Raw genomic sequence first — 8,674 nt, forward strand, 5'->3', positions numbered from 1 at the left:
TTTACACCATTCGTGGATAGATTGCGCACAAGTTTCCCTCAATTTAGGTAAAAGGCGTTCTTGGTGAAAAGAAGTGTACCGGGCCACACAACAAAAGAAAACTGACGAAACACGGAAGGATAGTGCTCATCATCAGAAAACCCTGTCTCTGTTACGAAAAACGATAAGGAGACATGGTCTGCTTAAGCCCAAAACGAATGCCACGTGGCAAGTAGTCTGGAGGTTCATTGTTTACGAGTGTTTCACCTTAAGACCCTTTTGTCATCACTGATTTATACATTATTTGTGAGCATCCCAATTATTTTATCCACATGAGTTCCAAAAGAAATCCGTTGGAATTCGATTACTCGATAAATAGTAAAATTCTCAAGGCTGTCAATTCAACTAAGTACCTGGGTGTTAAAATTGCGAACAACTTCAGTTGGAAAGACCACATAGATAATATTGTGGGAAAGACGAGCCAAAGGTTGCGTTTCATTGGCAGGACAATTAGAAGATGCAACAAGTCCACTAAAGAGACAGCTTACACTACACTCGTTCGTCCTCTGTTAGAATATTGCTGCGCGGTGTGGAATCCTTACCAGGTGGGATTGACAGAGGACATCGAAAGGGTGCAAAAAAGGGCAGCTCGTTTTGTATTATCACGTAATAGGGGAGAGAGTGTGGCAAATATGATACGCGAGTTGGGATGTAAGTCATTAAAGCAAAGACATTTTTCGTCGCGGCGAGATCTATTTACGAAATTTCAGTCACCAACTTTCTCTTCCGAATGCGAAAATATTTTGTTGAGCCCAGCCTACATAGGTAGGAATGATCATCAAAATAAAATAAGAGAAATCAGAGCTCGAACAGAAAGGTTTATGTGTTCGTTTTTCCCGCGCGCTCGGGAGTGGAATGGTACAGAGATAGTATGCTTGTGGTTCGATGAACCCTCTGCCAAGCACTTAAATGTGAATTGCAGAGAAATCATGTAGATGTAGATATAGACTGCGAGACGAAGTCTGCATTCATTGGAGCACAAGGCTCCTGCAGTGTACCCAGCGACCTTCCCTGAAACATGCATGAACCTTAACAGTGCCAGAAAGTCTCCCGTGCAAATAAGACTCTGACTCGTGCCTCCATTACAATGAAAATCTATATTCCGGACAACTCAGCAATAATTTAGAAGAAAGATATACCTAACGAAATCCTAAAACTAACGCCGAGTATCAAAATAATGCAAACACAACGTCAGAAACCACCGGTTCAAATGCTTGTGATGGAAGATGTTACCGTTAGGGCGAGGGAAGAAGTGGTGCATGCTACACGTGATGGTGGTCTGTGTATTGGAAGGGAATAGAAACTCGATATATCCCTCCATTTTATGTGCTAATTGAAACAAGCAAACTATGTATTGGCACTGGTTTTCACTCTCCTCTTGCGTCATATAATTTCAGTAATTACTGATAAGAATCGCAGCGTTCCACTGCATAAGTGGTCATCACGTTATTCCATATAATACAGATAAAGCAAGCTTGACACAGTGCTATGAGGAAATCAGAGCGACCATAATTTTAATATTACATAATATCCTACAAACATCCGTCGCAATAGGTCACAACGTTCAACTACGAAGAAATAAGTAGAAAGAGACAGACAGAGAGAGAGACTGAATCTATGTCGTATACACTAGACGCTGCTGAACGCTTGTTTATGACTTCTTCTTTTGTTTTGACGTGGAGAAGTCGGATTCGATCTTTAGAAAAGTATGTAGCGTAATTCTCGTACAGTGACAGCTATGCGGTATAAAATGCTGAGCCGAAGTGCAGCAAGTTTAACGGTCGGCTGGTTGGCTTGTCACGCCAGGAAAGCTTCGCTTTTCTAACATCTTTTAAGCCTTAGCAGATCCAAACAGTTGCATACGAAAAAAATGGCCTTATTTCGATTGTCTGAAAAAGTCTTCAACGAAAGAATAATCGCAATAGAGTGGAACTATGAGTACAAATTTGTGAATTTATCTAGTTATGTGCTAATATGAGTTAGGGTACAATTCAAACGGGAAGGCGGTTCTTATTTCTTGTTCTGATAATTGGAGAGCAAAGACATCTCATTCTCTGAGGCAGATATGATTCTGAATTTAAAAGATTTACTGTACTGTAATGTGGTATTATGCTTTCGTCTGTTAGAACTGAGCGAGATGGCGAAGTGGTTAGCACACCGGACTGGCATTCAGGAGGACAACGGTTCAAATCCGCATCCGACCATCAGATTTAAGTTTTCTCTCATTTCCCTAAATCGCGCCATGCAAACGGGTGGATGGTTTCTTTGAAAAGGCTCGGCCGATTCCCTTCCCTGTGTTTGAAACATTCCGAGTTTGTGCTCAGTGATGGGATGGCGAGGCGCGGCGACTCGAGCTCACCGAGAATTCCTCGAGCCTCTAGTTCTCAAGCAATTCTCGACAAGCTCACGAGAAACGGCTCGGCGGCGCGTGCCGCTGCGCGCCAGTTGGCTGCGACAACATACGCCGCGCCGCTGTTGTTTTATGAATTGAATGCCGCCGCTAGACAAACACGCTCTCTGTGCTCGTAACTAGTATGTCTCAGGTTTCATTCGAGTAAAGTTGTTATTCAAATCAATATGGACACTACTTATGAACAAACAAAGAAGCAGACTAAAAGGCCAATTGGTTAATAAAATCATATTTCTAAACAAAAATCGACGACAGTGCAGCAATGGAATGTAAAAATGCCTTCTGCTGTACAACTTTTGTTTCCTTTCTTTTTTCAGTAAGTAAACGCATGTACGCAGTTTCTGTACATAAAAGGCTGTAGCACTTCACTTTTACATTTAAGCATGCATGCGTACATGCGGAATGTACGAGGTAATTTATTTTGTAAGAATAAAGTTTCTGTTCTATGCGTATTCTGTGCTTTATTTTAAACAACAATTCTATGATTTTTGTCTTATGAGACATATACTAATACTTCAGTACACATTAATAACGGTAGTACAGTTGATATCAATCATAGAATTGCAAAGTTTTCCGTGTACGTACGTACGACGAGTACGACCGCTGCGACTCAGCGCTTCGTGTACTGAAGGTTTGTGCATTTTCTCAGAGAGCGCAGCACTGTCAACTTCTCGAGCGTACCCGAGACATTTTCGAGAAATTGCCTTCGCGTCGCGCGTTTCTCAGCGCGATCATAGCCCATCCCTATTTGTGCTCCGTGTCTAATGACCTCCATGTAGACGTTAAGTCTTAATCTTCCTTCCTTTCCTTCGTTCGTCTGTTAGAAGAGAGAAAAGAATTGTAGTCTTCAGCGTACCACCACCGACGGGGCCATGAGCGGTGGAGCATACCTCAGATAGGACATACTCTGGTGAGTCAAAACGTTATAACCACCTGCGTAAAAGCGTCTTGGTCCACCTCGGGAACGAAGCACAGCAGCAGTTTTGTGCAGTATACATTTGACAAGTTCTTGGTGGGTTTCCGGAGGTAAGTAGAATCAGATACCTACGCACAGGTCACGCAATTCCCGCAAATTACGGACCTGTGGTTTCGGGGCGCGGAACGGGTGCGGAGTGTCCCAAACGTGTTCCATCAGGTTCAGGTCAGGCATGTTTGGTGGCAAGGACATCAACGTGACTTCACTATTATGCTCTTCAAACCACTGCACCAAGATTCTGGCCTTGTGACACGGACAGTTATCTTACTGGAAGATGCCATCATTGTTGAGGGAGACATCAAGCACAAGGGGTTACGTAGTCCACAGTTGTCATGGTGCCCTTCCACAGACCCCATGGAAGCTCAGGTGAATGCCCCCATAGCTTACTACTGCCTCCCTCCGCCCCCCCGTCCCCCCCCCCCCCCCCCCTCCATCCCGGACCTGCGTCCGCGGCGCGATGCATGTTTCAAGCAGCCGTTCGCCTAGTTGACGTTTCCGTTGATCCACTGTCCAGTTTCGATGATCCCGTTCCCAGCGCAATCGCAATTGACGATATTGTAGGGTCGACATGGAAAGACATAGGGGCCGTCTTCGGTGGAGCCTCATGTTCAACAATGTGCGCTGAACGGTGTGCTGTGAAACACTTTTGTCTGCACCAGCACTGTGCGTTGTCGTTAGATTTGTCACACATCGCCGCCCACCCTGCTTTATAGAGCGGACAAGCCCCCCTACATCCAAATTATGTGATAAGGCATGGACGTCCAAAATCTTCTAGTCTTCTCGTGGTTTCACCGTCCTTCAACCACTTTCCATAGATGCTCTCGACCGTAGCACCCAAACAGACGACCAACTTCGCGGTTTCCGAGTTGGACGTTTCCAGGCCATTGTCTAAGTCGCATATGTCCGTTGATTACCCCCATTTGCGGCCTGTATTGTTGCTAGAATGATTTTCCATTCTTCTTTGCTCCGCTTAGATGCACTGTTTTGCAAAATTTATGGACGTAAGTAATTTTTACATGATGTGTCACTGCCAAGTAACATACACTATGTGATCAAAAGTATTCGGACACCTGGATGAAAATGGCTTACAAGTTCGTGGCGCCCTCCATTGGTAATGCTGGAATTCAGTATGGTGTTGGTCCACCCTTAGCCTTGATGACTGTTTCCACTCTCGCAGGCATACGTTCAATCAGGTGGTGGAAGGTTTCTTGGGGAATGGAAGCCCATTCTCCACCGAGTGCTGCACTGAGGAGAAGTATCGATTGCGGTCGGTGAGGCCTGGCACGAATTCGGCGTTCCAAAACATCCCAAGGGTGTTCTATAGGATTCAGGTCAGGACTCTGTGCAGGCCAGCCCATTACAGGGATGTTATTGTCGTGTAACCACTCCGCCACACGCTGTGCATTATAAACAGGTGCTCGATCGTGTTGAAAGATGCAATCGCTATCCCCGAATTGCTCTTCAACAGTGGGAAGCAAGAAGATGCTTAAAACATCAATGTTGGCCTGTGCTATGATAGTGCCACGCAAAACAACAAGGGGTGCAGACCCCCTCCGTGAAAAACACGACCACACCATAACACCACCGCCTCCGAGTTCTACTGTTGGCACTACACACACTGACAGATGACGTTCACCGGGCATTCGCCATACCCACGCCCTGACATCAGATCGCCACCTTGTGTACCGTGATTCGTCACTCCACACAACGTTTTTCCACTGTTCACTCGTCCAACGTTTACACTCCTTACACCAAGCGAAGCGTCGTTTGGCATTTACTGGCGTGATGTGTGGCTTATGAGCAGCCGCTCTACCATGAAATCCAAAAATGGCTCTGAGCACTATGGGACTTAACTTATGAGGTCATCAGTCCCCTATAACTTAGAACTACTTAAACCTAACTAACCTAAGGACATCACACACATCCATGCCCGAGGCAGGATTCGAACCTGCGACCGTAGCGGTCGCGCAGTTCCAGACTGAAGCGCCTAGAACCGCTCGGTCACTTTAATCGGCTATGAAGTCCAAGTTTTCTCACTTCCCACCTGACTGTTATAGTACTTGCAGTGGATCCTGATGCAGTTTGTAATTCCTGTGTGATGGTCTGGATAGATGTCTGCCTATTACACTTTACGACCCTCTTCAACTGTCGGCGATCTCTGTCAGTCAACAGACGAGGTCGCTCTGTACGCTTTTGTGCTGTACGTGTCTCTTCACGTTTCCACTTCACTATTACATCGGAAACAGTGGACCTATGGATGTTTAGGAGTGTGGACGTATGACATAAGTGACACCCAATCACCTGACCGCGTTCGAAATCTGTGATTTCCGCGGAGCGCCCTATTCTGCTCCGTCTAATGACTACTGAGGTCGCTGATACGGAGCACCTGGCAGCACAATGTATCTAATATGAAAAACGTATGTTTTTGGGGGTGTCGGGATACTTTTGATCACATACTGTAGCTCGATGAAACATAACCATACATAAAAAGAACTGCCACAGTATAGTTCAGAAGGTAAGTGAAAACATGCGCGATGAGACAAAGAGAAATAACAATTTTATTGAAAGACAGTAATGACACTTAAGACACTGCGATTCATGATGGCCTACTGGACATTACAAAAGGCAGGACATGGCTTTTAATTGAGAATGTGGCCACCACGGGAATCAATGCATTGCCCTGCAACGTGCTCCAATGCTGGCCACAAGGTTGGTAAGGACTTCTTTTGATCGGGCGTTCCATTCCTCCACCAGCGCAGCTGACAACTGCTGGCTGGTCGTTGTGCAGGTGAACGTGCTACGATACGTCTCCCCAACGCATCCCACACGAGCTCGTTGGGATTTAAGTCTGGGGAATGGGCAGACCAGTCCAGCTGCTGACTATCCTCTCCTTGCGAGAGCTCCTCACCGCGCGGAGTAGCCGTGCGGTCTCCGGCGCCTTGCCACGGTTCGCGCGGCTCCCCCCGTCGCAGCTTCGAGTTCTCGAATGGGTATGTGTGTTGTCCTTAGCTTAAGTTAGGTTAAGTAAGATTACGTAGTGCGTAAGCCTAGGGACCGATGACCTCAGCAGTTTGGTCCCATAGTCTTTACCACAAATTTCCAAAATTTCCAGGAGCTCCTCCACCTTCGATGATCGTTGCGGTCGCTCACTGTCAGCCATAAAAATGAATTCAGAGCCGGATGCGCCCCTGAAGAGACGCACTCGGGGACGGAGCACAGTATCATAACAGTTGAAAGATCTGGGGGTCAGTACGTCCATGCAGCATTATGCCTCCCTATACCGTAACACCTGGAACACCAGATCGATCATGTTCGACAATGCGGGACGTACTCTCATATGGAGAGAGGTGGGAACACGTAGCACACTCAGGAACATTGTGTATGAATGGAACGCCCTGCCACAAGAGCTCCTTACCAACCTTGTTCAAATGGTTCAAATGGCTCTGAGCACTATGGGACTTAACGTCTGAGGCCATCAGTCCCCTAGAACTACTTAAACCTAACTAACCTAAGGACATCACACACATCCATGCCCGAGGCAGGATTCGAACCAGCGACTGTAGCGCCTAGAACCGCTCGGCCACTCTGGCCGGCTTACCAACCTTGTGGCAGCATATGGGCACGTGGCAGAGCATGCATAGCATTCCGTGGTGATCACACACCCTATTAATAACAGTGTCCTGCCTTTTTTAATGTACAGGGGACCATCATAAATCTAGGTGACTCCAGCGTAATTATTGCCTTTGAATAAAAATAACGTTTTTGTTCGTCCCATTGCATATTTCTTTCAGTTACCTTCTGTACTGTACTGCACTGTATTGTAGCAGTTCTTTCTAAGCTTGGTCCAAGTTCATCGAGATGTATTACCTGCCGGTGACACATCATGCCACTTTCGTCCTTAAATTTTGCAAGCCATTGTACTTTCCTCAGCGATCACGTGTAGATGAGGAAATACATCGGTTGCCCCCTTAAAAACATACAAGCGTTTGCTTAAGCGATTTACCGAAACGATGGAAAACGTGTCTATGTGGACGGACTGGAATGTGATCCCCGCTCCTCCCCAGTCGAAGTCTAGTCATAAATGCACCAAATCGGTTATTTTCGTCTAGAGCTTTACATCTGTATCTTATAGCTTTCAATTTTAGGTTGAACCCAGACATGTAAAACAAGTTCGCAGTTCTGATGGCACTAGATATAGCTATAGGAAATAGAAAACAAAAATCGTGGGAATCAGAGCTGCACAAGGAGTCCACTGTCACAAATCAATTTCTACCAGCCAGATGTGAGTCACTTACTCATTAGACCACGAATGGAATACCTAGATTATAGTGAATTTATAGGACATGAATCCGCGTTGGCAAGATTGTTAAAAATAATGATCCTTTTGTTAAAACAAAATTTATTTCTTAATGGATTTGGTCGTGTGCATTAAAAATTACAATAGCCAGTTGTCTTCATCTCTGTATAATACTCCTTTAAAGTGAAGAACAGTTTTCATTCCACAAAATGTCACTAGGAGCTAAATCTAGGGAACAGAGCAGGCGCGAAGTTCTGGTGCAATAAATTTTTTGTGCTCTAATATTAGTTGCTTCTGTTTTAGATACTGTGAGAACGATCTAATAATGGTGCATAAGAAGAGTTAGCTATTGTTTACCGTCTTTTAGTCATTCGTGATGATATAATTCGAATGACAAAATACAGTCTCCATCACTTTCCCGATGATGAACCGGATTTCGCTTTTTTTTCGGTGAGTTGTCCCATGTCTCTGGAATGTACTGATTCAAGCACGGTCTGTTTACAGTCATATGACGGCCCCCGAAGTCCTATAGATTGTCTACCAATTTTTCCAATCACGATTCTAAGCGTCTTCCGCGAGCGTTTTTAGTTTGGGGATGACAAACGTGACACCAATGGCGTATTCATCTTCTTCATTTATAGAACTTTAGTCAGCATACTATGCACTCACACATATGACACTCTTATCATCTCTAAAATTTCTCGCGCCGTGTTAGTAAACAGGATTTATCACGATACCACGAATTTTATGAACTTCCGGAGCCTGCCAATTCTACGTAGCTCGTATGATCGCATTTAAACGTATTCATCCAATAATAAAATTATTTAATTCCGTGCAGAGCCTCCATAAACTTCACTAATTCAATTTGTATCAGCGACAATATCCATGTAATCTGCTCACATGCGCGACTCGTTGTACCAGTAACTGTTGAAAGTTCGTGTCTCGTGGATTT

This window comes from Schistocerca cancellata, chromosome 4, assembly GCF_023864275.1.
Source record: "Schistocerca cancellata isolate TAMUIC-IGC-003103 chromosome 4, iqSchCanc2.1, whole genome shotgun sequence".
Lineage (NCBI taxonomy): Eukaryota > Metazoa > Arthropoda > Insecta > Orthoptera > Acrididae > Schistocerca > Schistocerca cancellata.